This window comes from Thermobia domestica, chromosome 2 (genome assembly GCF_964235325.1).
Source record: "Thermobia domestica chromosome 2, izTheDome1.hap1.1, whole genome shotgun sequence".
NCBI lineage: Eukaryota > Metazoa > Arthropoda > Insecta > Zygentoma > Lepismatidae > Thermobia > Thermobia domestica.
This window is the reverse complement of record NC_137455.1, coordinates 34839097-34852713: the sequence shown is the minus strand read 5'-3', so window position 1 is coordinate 34852713 and position 13617 is coordinate 34839097. Positions and strand designations below refer to the sequence as shown.

The following is a 13617-nucleotide window of genomic DNA, read 5'->3' as shown; positions in this document are numbered from 1 at the left end:
TTTCTGAATCTACATGTCATTCTGATAATTTATTTAGAGATAATTACCTAATATAATGAATGTTCTCCAATTATTATACGATTCGAAGTCGGAAAATAAGTTTCTCCCTTTTTTCAGAGTAATCGTAACACATTGCGACAAACAAGGCCTCGGTTTCATATAAGAACGATCCATACATCATTTAGTATGTTACGACCAATGTTCTGTAGATGGCGCTGTCGCAGTCCTAGCTGAAATGTCGGTCCATTCAATGCCATGAAAGTATGAAGAGTAGACGTGTTGTAAAAGGACGAAATGCGAACCGTTATGAGGCATGGATGGTGTTGTGGGCCTGATCTGACATATGGCGTTCTTATTTTGGACGAAAATGCGAGAACACCCTCGATTGAGAGTGTCTTACACATCCGTCGTACAGTCCAAACTTGGCACCTAGTAACATCAATATCTTTTTAACATTGAAAAAGCCCTCAGTGGAAGACATTTTGAAAGTACTGACGAAGTGAAGGTGATCGGAATTACTTTTCCGTACGCAGGATACGCATTTTTCCCAAGAGGGATCTTTAAGCTTTATTTTTTCAGTTTAATGTTTCATGATTATGCCCTTTAGGCTAAGGGAAACGATGATTAAGTCAAGTAAATATTGATGAAAGAATGAAAATCTGGGAGGAAACGGGAGTAACCTTAGAAAACCCATGGGCACAAGACTCTCTAGCACAAAATTACTTGGCCGGGGATTGAACCAGGGACTCCCACGCACGAGAGATAAGTGTCCTACTAATGAGCGACCGTGCCCACTTTTTAAACCTTATAAAGCGGTATGATAAACACATCAACGTCTTTGTTTCTTACGCGGAGAAATAAAATAAGCCTCGGAGAAATAATGTAATTTTCGCAATATATTATTTTTAATTCATAAATTCCTCTGTGTATAACCACCAAGGAAAATTTATTTTCTGACTTGCTTATTAGCATTCACACCTTTTCTCTATATACTTTGAGCTCTTCTACTTCCCCTGCTTAATACTCGCAGACGTTGTGCTCTTTGACATGTATGAAATTTTCTGTTCTATCATCTATTGGTTTATTGTATCCTCGAAATGCCCTAGGTCAGGCCCGGATTAGCGACTATTTACGGACGACATGTTTGTCTCCTTATCTCCCGCTTTATACACAGAGGCAAAAATCCTATATGTCGTACGTAAAAACGTAAGTTACATGCGTAAATCCTATAGTTTTGGACTTAAAGTACGGCTATATATAACATCCTACAGCAAACTATAATCGAAAACGTATATTTTATAATCATTTCCATATATTTTATAATCATTTCCGTATATTTTATAATCATTTCCGTATATTTTATAATTATTTCCATATATTTTATAATCATTTCCATATATTTTATAATCATTTCCGTATATTTTATAATCATTTCTATCTACACGTACTTTCCGTATGAAAGAAAGAACTGTATATAGGCGATAAGGATCTCACATACAGATGGACGTATGTAACATATAACTGACGTATGTAATAACATATAACTGACGTATGTAACATACGTATATGTATGTAATATACGGAAGATGTTACATATCAGTCATCCTGCAGCGGCATTTTATAAATTGAAGCGGGCAGAAGGCAGTATGTGTGCAGCATATGGATAATGTTTGCTCCGTACAGATTTCCGTAGTAAATATATGAATTCCGTATATTTTTACAATGTGCCGCTGTATATAGGTAAAAACTTATATAGGTAAAAAGCCAAAACCAAAGGTATGTAAATTAAATAATAAGTAAATTATAATAATGCTATAATAACGTAATTATATAATAACGTAATGCTATTAACAACTTTGCCCATTTTAACAATTTAAGTAAATAAATTGTTAAAATGGGCAAGGTTGTTAATAGCATTATTATAATTAAGTTAGTAAAGCACTAAATTTAAAATCCTGTTTAAAATAAATTTGTTCTTAGTTGATACAAATGAACTATTTTCTAAATAACCTTTATTTAATTATGCTAAGAAGCGATACACAAAAAGTTTTGTGCATGAAGGTTTAGAATAAATTAGTGTATTATACTAGAAATTTCCCATGTGGGTGTTTCTTCATTACCGATTATAATATAATGTTCTTATTTCAAATTTAAAATAAGTTCGACCAAAAGAAGGTAGATCAAAATATAATTATTTTTTCATGTATTAAAACTGAATGGACAATAGCAGTTTCAATTTCGGAAAGTAGAAAATCTTTGAAATAGAAGTACATTACTTTTTGATCGAGAGAATCAATTCCGGAATTGTAGCTTAGTGTATATGAGTGTGTCAATCTAGCCGTATCCTAGATTGGAAGCACTATTCTTCGTATGTATGACATGTGTGGAATGAAATTTCTAGTTGGGATTGTCTGCAAAATAGACCAAAAAAAAAAATCCTTGAAGAGGCCGATAATGTAGTAAGAGAGTGGGCGTTAACAAGGTCCGATAGTCACACGATTGAATCCAACAAAATATTTGATTCTACTGCAACGAACCCGCGAAATTGTTGAGGTATACAGTACTTTTGGTTACGACATGTAAATACAGCAACAACAGCGAAAACACACTTCTTTAAATTTATTGCTAAACAAATTCTGTAATTTTGAAAAAGTTTATACTCTAATACCAGTACCCAAAACATATTTAAAAAAAAAGTTTCGTCTGAATAACGCCATTATCATCAACGTTTTTATTTTTAATATCTCGTAGTTCACTGGTAAACCAAACACAGTTGATCCGTCGCCTTCAATACGCATTTGCATTTTTATGGAGAATATATTTTTTTTATTTGAAATTCTCTGAATAAAAGCAGAGTCCAAATGATGCTGACACGACGAGTGGTTGAAATTTTTTCCTTTTTTTTTTTTCAGAAGACCCATCACACGGTTTGGGAGTTTAAAATAGAGACTTTATCCCATCACACACACACACACACACTCTCTCTCTCTCTTTTTCAACCTCCCTCAATCCTCACTTCTTTCTCTCTTTCTCTCTCTCATTCACTCACACACAGGGAGAGAGAGAGAGAGAGAGAGAGAGAGAGAGAATATACAAATAAACAAAAACGTTTCTATAGCTTACTTATAAAGCATTGTAATGGAAATGAATGCAGCAGTTAATTGTATTTTTATTTATTTTTTTTTTGTCCTAGAAGGACAGGTGATTCTTCAAGTAAAAATGCTAGGATATTGTTTTGTATTTTTTCTTTTGAAACATTTTTAGTTTTTATTATAAAGTAAAAGTCAAATTCTGACCAAAGTATGTACTATTTAATAAATAATATCTTTACGGTTTCGGCAAATGATTTTTGCCTTCATCAGACAATGAAATGCAATTTCTAAGACTACAGCTTGTATATCTCAGAAAATGAGAGGAGGTCATATCTAGGAACCAATAAGATCCGTCCTTGTATTTTTAACAATTTTTATTTGATTGGAACTCTTAATGATACATTTCTAACAATTCAAAGATTAGCTTTCAAGTGAAAGTTGTATCATTAAGAGTTGTAAACGGGTCAATCCATTTGAAGTGGTCCAAAGACGATGAAAATGATTGTTCGACCATCTCCGAAAATTATAAAAATTTGAGTGTGACGAACCGAGTGTATGAAAAGGTCAATAATATCATTCACGTTGTCGTATATACAAGCTTTGTTGCTGGTGGAATGCCAATTTTTGCATTTGCAAGCCTTTATGAAAACTACAGTTGCTCAGGTCGCAGGCACGTAGCCAGGATTTCGTAATAGGGGAGTCCGTGACGAAATACTGTGGTTATCACATCAGGGGCTCGATTATTCTAAACTATTTTACCGGCAACATATATTGGTTTGTTTAGTCAGGATTTCGTAAAGGGGGGAGTCATGACATGAAATCTGTTTTTCACACCAGGGACTCAATCCATCTATGCTGTTTTATTGGCAACATACCCATAATTGTTTGTTAGGACAAAAAAATGAGGATATGTTAGTAAGTATTTTAATAACTATGAAAAAATCTTGAGTAAAAGAATATAAAACAGTATTGAAAAAGATCTTCCGAAGTCATTTGAGCTCGCTTCTTCTTGTCTTCTTTCTTCTTCTTTTTATTTTCGTTTAATGTCGTTAAGGATAGCAACGAGATTTCTTTCGATAGTCCATAAGATTAGCATGGAGCTTGATGAAATTCGAAATGCTTCGTTACAATAACATCCATTTTTAGCTTGACCGCCTCCCCTCGTTTCCTCCATACAAAACTCCCCATAAGAAAGAGTAACCAAACGCTTGCTGTAGCTTTTTTGTTTTTAACGCTGATTCTTCTTTTTCTCGTCTCTTTTTGTTTCATCCTTCCTTAATTTTTTAAAATTTCTGGTTTCGAAGGGGGGGGGGTCCGGACACCCCGGACCCACCCCTTGGCTACGTGCCTGTCAGGTCGTACGAATCAGACGAACATCAAACAAAAATGAATGTTTAAAGAAGACTGAGGTACACGAAGAAAATGAAATGAAATGAAATCTGTAAGTTTTACGTCCCACGGTTATGCTGGTTAGGCTAAAGGAGCCGGTGATGATGAGAGATGGATGAAATGGTGGAATGAAGAAAGTGGGAGGAAACGGGAGAACCCCGAGAAAACCCACGAGCACGGTGTTTGTCCACCACAAAGTCCACACGGCGCTAGCTGGAATCCAACCAGGGACCCCAAGCACCGGAGGTGAACGCTCTACCACTGAGCCACCGCGCCCCCAAGAGGTACACGCAGAGTATAAACTTTTGCTTCTAAATAAATATGCATGGATGCAAACCCAGAATACATGAAATCACCAGAAAAACTATAGAAAATTACACTTTTAAAGGGACTGTATGTTGGAATGACATAAAGTGAAGAATTCGTAACTTTTGTGCTGAATACTATTGCATGTAAAGAGTCTGCAGAAATATCCACAGCTATGATACCGTAGATTTATGGGGGTCCGTAGTTGAAATTTGTGATTTTGATACCATTTTTAGGGCGTCTGCTTAGGCCACAAAGTAAATGTGTATGTCTATAAACTATTACAAAAAAAAAAAGGTCATGACTGATATTACATGGAGAAAAAAGTGAGGACATGGCAAAAACGCGTGGTACGTGACGATGATCGTAGCCCGGAAAATTTTACATATTTGGAGATGTTTCATGCAAGATCTCAAAAACTACGCATGGGGCAGCAATTAGGTCCGGTTTTGTTTGTGTTCAGTTGTGCAAAAAAGCTTGCGAGTGGTGGTTGTTCCATCTTTCAAGATCCATGATCATTGCGACGTCTAGACCTATATGATAAGAGTAGTAGGGACCCGCGTTGGCCCGAATGACTCATCCTCACTCTCTTTTATGACCAGGGTGAAAGGTCAATGACCTGGCCCGGGGTCAATGACCTAGGGGTACTTAGGACCACCCCCTCTAAATTTTGGCAGGGGTACCTTGGCCCATCCCCTAAATTTTGGCAGGGGTACATAGGACCACCCCCCTTAAATTTTGGAAATTGCCAAATCTAAAAATTTGGTATGGTAGCGTAGGACCATAGTATGTACCCCTATTAGTATTGGGTGTCTATGTCGTTCCCTTTCATGGGTAAAAAATTGCCAAAAATTCAAATTTCGGGGGTTTTTGACCTAATTTATCCCCTTTGATGAGGTATTATTACCCTATATAGTTATATGGACGTATACAGGGGTCCATTCCCTTTCATAAGACATGGGTATATTAATGCACCCCTTGAAAAATTTGGGAGGGGTACCTTGGCCCACCCCTTAAATTTTGGAAATTGCCCAATTTAAACATTGGGTATTATAGTACAGGACCCTAATATCTATTATGATAAATTTGGACGGTCCACCTTGTTTCCTTCTAGGGGTACAAAATTGCCAAAAATATAAACGTAAGCAATACGTTATACCACGTGTTTGGTTTTCGACCTAATTTATCTCCTTGGATGAGGTCCTATTACCTTATATAGTTATATGGTCATGTATAGTGGTCCATTATCTATCATAAGACATGGGTACATTGGTGCACCCCTTGAAAAATTTGGGAAGAGTACCTTGGCCCACCCCTTAAATTTTGGAAATTGCCAAATCTAAAAATTTGGTGTGGTAGCCTAGGACCATAGTATGTACCTCTATCAGTATTGGGTGTCTATGTCCTTCCCTTTCATGGGTAAAAAATTGCCAAAAATTCAAATTTCGGGGGTTTTTGACCTAATTTATCACCTTTGATGAGGTGTTATTACCCTATATAGTTATATGAGCGTATACAGGAGTCTATTATCTTTCATAAGATATGGGTACATTGGTGCACCCCTTTAAAAATTTGGGAGGGGTACCTTGGCCCACCCCTTAAATTTTAGAAATTGACCAATTTAAACATTGGGTATTATAGTACAGGACCCTAATATGTATTATGATAAATTTGGATGGTCCACCTCGTTTCCTTCTAGGGGTACAAAATTGCCAAAATATAAACGTAAGCAATACGTAGTACCACGTGTTTGGATTTTGGTCGATTTTATCCCCGTTGATGAGGTCCTATTACCTTATATGGTTATATGGGCGTATACAGGTGTCCATTACCTTTCATAAGACATGGGTACATTAATGCACCCCTTGAAAAATTTGGGAGGGGTACTTTGGCCCACCCCTTAAATTTTGGAAATTGACCAATTTAAACATTGGGTATTATAGTACCGGATCCTAACATGTATTATGATAAATTTGGATGGTCCACCTCGTTTCCTTCTAGTGGTACAAAATTGTCAAAATATAAACGTAAGCAATACGTTGTACCACGTGTTTGGTCTTTTGGCCCAATTTATCCTCTTGGATGAGGTTCTATTACCTTATATGGTTATATGGTTATGTATAGGGGTCTATTCCCTATCATAAGACATAGGTACATTTGTGCACTCCTTTAAAAATTTGGGAGGGGTACTTTGGCCCACCCCTTAAATTTTAGAAATTGCTCATTTTATATATTTGGTATTATAGTACTGGACCCTAACATGTATTATGATAAAATTTGGGTGGTCCACCTCGTTCCCTTTTAGGGGTACAAAATTGCCAAAATATAAACGTAAGCAATACGTTGTACCACGTGTTTGGTCTTTTTGCCCAATTTATCCTCTTGGATGAGGTTCTATTACCTTATATGGTTATATGGTTATGTATAGGGGTCTATTCCCTATCATAAGACATAGGTACATTTGTGCACTCCTTTAAAAATTTGGGAGGGGTACTTTGGCCCACCCCTTTAATTTTGGAAATTGCCCCTTTTACATGTTTGGTATTATAGTATAGAACCCTAATATATATATTACTATAAATTTGGGTGGTTCACCACGTTTCCTTTGATGGGTACGAAATTGCCAAATTTTAGTACAACCACGTGTTTGGTTTCGGCTCAATTTATCCCCTTGGATGAGGTCCTATTACCTTATATGGTTATATGATCATGTATAGGGGTCCATTCCATATCCCCTTAAATTTTGGAAATTTTCCAATTTAAGCATTCGGTATCATAGTACATGACCTCAACATGTATCATGATAAATTTGGGTGGTCCATCTTGTTCCCTTTCATGGGTAAAAATTATTAAAATATAAACATAAGCAATATGTTGTACCATGCGTTTGGTTTTTGGCCCAATTTCTTCCCTTTGATGGGGTTCTATTACCTTATATTGTTATATGGTCATGTATATGGGTTCATTTCCTATCATAAGACATGGGTACATTGACGCACCCCTTGAAAAATTTGGGAGGGGTATCTTGGCTCATCCACTCGGTTTTAGAAATTGTTTTAATATAAGCATTTGGTATCATAGTACAGGACTTCAATATGTACCACTATAAATTTGGATGGTCCACATCGTTCCCTTTCATGGGTAAAGAACTACCAAAAATCGAATTTTGGAGGTTATTGACACCTATTTAGCACGTTATATGGTTTATTACCTTTATATGTTTATGTTCCCTTTTAAATTTGGGAATTATCAAATAACAAAATTCGGTAAACGTTTTCTAGGACCCGTTGGTATTCCTCTTATGGCCAAATATTCAAAATTTAAATGTTATTGACCGGCTTTATTATTGAATAAGTACAGGATTTATTACTTTTTTCATAAGACACAGGTGTATTTGTGTACCAATCTTAAATTTTGGGAGGGGGTACATTTCTTATTGTCATATCAATAATTGGTAATTGTTCTTTGGGTAAATCATTGTGATCACGTGATCAGTTATTGACCTATGATGGGATTAGGAGTCCAGGACATTGGTACATTGAAACTTTGTAGGATAATTTGAGAATGCGTCATTGGTATTGATTATTACAGCCAAATATAAACGTAAGCAAGACGTTGTACCACGTGATTGACCTTGAGTTTTAGAAATCTGATAGCTAACCTTATTGAAACTTATGACTCATAGTCTTAAGGGAATGCATGCTACAACACTGGCAAAGTTATTGTTGATGCAATTTGATTGGCTGATCACTATCTTTCCTGCAATCTGATTGGCTGATCACTATCTTTCGTGCAATCTGATTGGTTGATGAGTTTCAAATCTTTGCTGAATTCAGTTTTGTTTTAACATTTAAAAAGTTTTTGAATTTTTTGTTTGAAACTTTGGTTTGACATTTTTTCGTGTGATATTTTTAGTTTAAAAATTTTTGTTTCGAAAGTTTTGTTTGTAAATTTTGTTTCAAAATTTTGTTTGAAACTTTTCGTTTGAAATTTTTGTTTGAAAAAATTTTTGTTTGAAATTTTTGTTTCAAAATTTTGTTTGAATTTTTTTTGCTTGAAACATTTTGTTTGAAAATTCTTGCTTTCAAATTTTTTGTTTGAATTTTTTGTTTCAGAATTTTGTTTGAAATTTTTTTTGACAACTTTTGTTTCAAAATTTTTTGTTTAAAATTTTTTTGTTTGAAATTTTTTTCGTTTCAAAATTTTGTTTAAAATTTTTGTTTGAAATTTTTCGTTTCCAAATTTTTTTTGTTTAAATTTTTTTAAGTTTGTGCACTCATTAGTGAAGAACCGAAACTGCTTAAAAGAAAATTTGGTTTGAAATTTTTTCGTTTAAAAAATTTTGTTTCAAAATTTTGGTTTGACATTTTTAAAAGTTTGTGCGCTTATTAGTAAAGAACCGGAACTGTTTAGAACAAAAACCTTTGTCAATATTTGTTTTCATGATGCAATAGTACACGTCAGAACATGTGGTTTGTTCTTGAAATGAAAAAACACAATTCATTGAAATGGATCATTTTATTACACTCCACATACATCCATACCAGATAGTGGTTCTGGATATTGTCGATACAATGTATTTTGAACTTCTTGCACTAGTTTGTCTTTAGCATATAATTTTAATTCCAATTGAAGTCTTTTAAGGTCTAATGCAATATCAATTGGTGGAAACTCAATGTCCATTTGATCACAAATAAACTGTTTATCAATACAGGTATGCACCCACGAACGATGTTGACAACCATCACAATATCTAGATACATGTTGTACAATATGCATAACACATTTTTCAAAATAGTACTTTTTCAGGAATATACTTGTTTTGATGCAGACTTCCACTGCATGTTTCACACACTGAAATACGCTGATGAATTTGTTCCATTCAGTTTGTGTTAGATACACCATGTTGCGAGGGACATGAAATGTACTCTTTTTACGTAACAGCACCATCTTCTCTTCGAGGACTGTACGCAGCACCACTTCATGATTTGAGCCTAATGATTTGACTATGGTCACATTTAGCTCATCATGAAAATAATCGTTCATTTGGTCGATTCGTGAACATAATATTTGCCATTCTTCACAGGTCAGTTGTACACCAAATTGTTCTGCTTTGCCCAATCGAATCACAGGTTCAAATGTTCTAGCACTGATACCAATCATCACATGTTTTGTTTGAAATATATTTATTGGATAATAGCTTGCGAAGATGAATTCTTTATCGTTAGAAGTACACATCTTTCCTCCTGAAAAGCACTTGCTCAAATGATTTCGTGGGATGACACTGTATTGGTTGATTTATAGTTATTGCTGACGTCATTGGTAAGGAATGTGCTGACGTTTGAATTCATGATTTCATCACAGTTGCTGACGTCATGCCGACCAACCAAATTCATACAACTATGTCTGACGTGCTGATTCATGATTTCATCACAATGGCTGACGAATCCGGCTGTGTACTAAATTCAAACTGATGACTTCGACCCAAGAGTCTTTTATAGCATAAAGATACAGATCCAGTATTTAAGAAACGCAGCAGTTCTTCTTGTTTTGATGCCTCCATGGGTAAATATCTTGCTGGTAAAATTATATTCTTATCATTTTCAAGCTTCACTACGATTCTTAATCCAAACTCTGTAGGGATCATTTGGCTAGCTAAGATTCTATAAGGTACATTCTGTTGTAAATCAGTAATCTTGGTAAATGATTTCATCACATCACGTGTGTTTAGAAACTGCAGACAAGTAGCCATGATGACGTTATCATGAATACTAACTCGAACGATGATGCAAAACTGATGACGTTGCGTTATCATGTTCTGACGTGTACTATTGCACCATGTTCTGACGTGTACTATTGCACCACAATGTTGCCAGAGGTTTTTGTTCTAAACAGTTCCGGTTCTTTACTAATGAGTGCACAAACTTTTAAAAATGTCAAAACCAAACTTTGAAACAAAAATTTAGAACAAAAAATCTTTGAAACAAAATTTTGAAACGAAAAAACATTCAAACAAAAAAATTTCAAACGAAAGAAATTCAAACAAAATTTTGAAACAAAAAAAATTTCAAACAAAATTTTGAAACAAAAAATTTCAAACAAAAATTTTTTCAAACAAAAATTTCAAACGAAAAGTTTCAAACAAAATTTTGAAACGAAAAAAATTTCAAACAAAAAAATTTTAAACAAAAAATTTTGAAACAAAAGTTGTCAAAAAAATTTCAAACAAAATTCTGAAACAAAAAATTCAAACAAAAAATTTGAAAGCAAGAATTTTCAAACAAAATGTTTCAAGCAAAAAAAAAATTTCAAACTATAAAATTTTTACGTTTCACGGTTAACCGTCAAACTTTATCCGGTTTTTAACTATTCGATTAACAAATAAACGGTTTTGATCATATTTATCATTGAGTGTAAAATGTTGAACGAAAACAAGATTTTTAAATGTAAAACAAAACTGAATTTAGCAAAGATTTAAAACTCATCAACCAATCAGATTGCACGAAAGATAGTGATCAGCCAATCAGATTGCAGGAAAGATAGTGATCAGCCAATCAAATTGCATCAACAATAACTTTGCCAGTGTTGTAGCATGTATTCCCTTAAGACTATGAGTCATAAGTTTCAATAAGGTTAGCTATGTATCCCTGTACACTACCTCATCAAGGTCAATCACGTGGTACAACGTCTTGCTTACGTTTATATTTGGCTGTAATAATCAATACCAATGACGCATTCTCAAATTATCCTACAAAGTTTCAATGTACCAATGTCCTGGACTCCTAATCCCATCATAGGTCAATAACTGATCACGTGATCACAATGATTTACCCAAAGAACAATTACCAATTATTGATATGACAATAAGAAATGTACCCCCTCCCAAAATTTAAGATTGGTACACAAATACACCTGTGTCTTATGAAAAAAGTAATAAATCCTGTACTTATTCAATAATAAAGCCGGTCAATAACATTTAAATTTTGAATATTTGGCCATAAGAGGAATACCAACGGGTCCTAGAAAACGTTTACCGAATTTTGTTATTTGATAATTCCCAAATTTAAAAGGGAACATAAACATATAAAGGTAATAAACCATATAACGTGCTAAATAGGTGTCAATAACCTCCAAAATTCGATTTTTGGTAGTTCTTTACCCATGAAAGGGAACGATGTGGACCATCCAAATTTATAGTGGTACATATTGAAGTCCTGTACTATGATACCAAATGCTTATATTAAAACAATTTCTAAAACCGAGTGGATGAGCCAAGATACCCCTCCCAAATTTTTCAAGGGGTGCGTCAATGTACCCATGTCTTATGATAGGAAATGAACCCATATACATGACCATATAACAATATAAGGTAATAGAACCCCATCAAAGGGAAGAAATTGGGCCAAAAACCAAACGCATGGTACAACATATTGCTTATGTTTATATTTTAATAATTTTTACCCATGAAAGGGAACAAGATGGACCACCCAAATTTATCATGATACATGTTGAGGTCATGTACTATGATACCGAATGCTTAAATTGGAAAATTTCCAAAATTTAAGGGGATATGGAATGGACCCCTATACATGATCATATAACCATATAAGGTAATAGGACCTCATCCAAGGGGATAAATTGAGCCGAAACCAAACACGTGGTTGTACTAAAATTTGGCAATTTCGTACCCATCAAAGGAAACGTGGTGAACCACCCAAATTTATAGTAATATATATATTAGGGTTCTATACTATAATACCAAACATGTAAAAGGGGCAATTTCCAAAATTAAAGGGGTGGGCCAAAGTACCCCTCCCAAATTTTTAAAGGAGTGCACAAATGTACCTATGTCTTATGATAGGGAATAGACCCCTATACATAACCATATAACCATATAAGGTAATAGAACCTCATCCAAGAGGATAAATTGGGCCAAAAGACCAAACACGTGGTACAACGTATTGCTTACGTTTATATTTTGACAATTTTGTACCCCTAGAAGGAAACGAGGTGGACCATCCAAATTTATCATAATACATGTTAGGATCCGGTACTATAATACCCAATGTTTAAATTGGTCAATTTCCAAAATTTAAGGGGTGGGCCAAGGTACCCCTCCCAAATTTTTCAAGGGGTGCACCAATGTACCCATATCTTATGAAAGATAATAGACTCCTGTATACGCTCATATAACTATAGCCTATAGGGTAATAACACCTCATCAAAGGTGATAAATTACGTCAAAAACCCCCGAAATTAGAATTTTTGGCAATTTTTTACCCATGAAAGGGAAGGACATAGACACCCAATACTGATAGAGGTACATACTATGGTCCTAGGCTACCACACCAAATTTTTAGATTTGGCAATTTCCAAAATTTAAGGGGTGGGCCAAGGTACTCTTCCCAAAGTTTTCAAGGGGTGCACCAATGTACCCATGTCTTATGATAGATAATGGACCACTATACATGACCATATAACTATATAAGGTAATAGGACCTCATCCAAGGAGATAAATTAGGTCGAAAACCAAACACGTGGTATAACGTATTGCTTACGTTTATATTTTTGGCAATTTTGTACCCCTAGAAGGAAACAAGGTGGACCGTCCAAATTTATCATAATAGATATTAGGGTCCTGTACTATAATACCCAATGTTTAAATTGGGCAATTTCCAAAATTTAAGGGGTGGGCCAAGGTACCCCTCCCAAATTTTTCAAGGGGTGCATTAATATACTCATGTCTTATGAAAGGGAATGGACCCCTGTATACGTCCATATAACTATATAGGGTAATAATACCTCATCAAAGGGGATAAATTAGGTCAAA

The 13617-nt window shown here is 34.8% G+C and overlaps 1 protein-coding gene across 3 annotated transcripts in view; it reads left to right on the top strand.

Moving 5' to 3' along the window:
* The window catches only part of loaf (low-density lipoprotein receptor domain containing lost and found), a 699718-nt gene that overhangs the window by 323967 nt on the left and 362134 nt on the right, over nucleotides 1–13617 (top strand). The window lies entirely within an intron of this gene.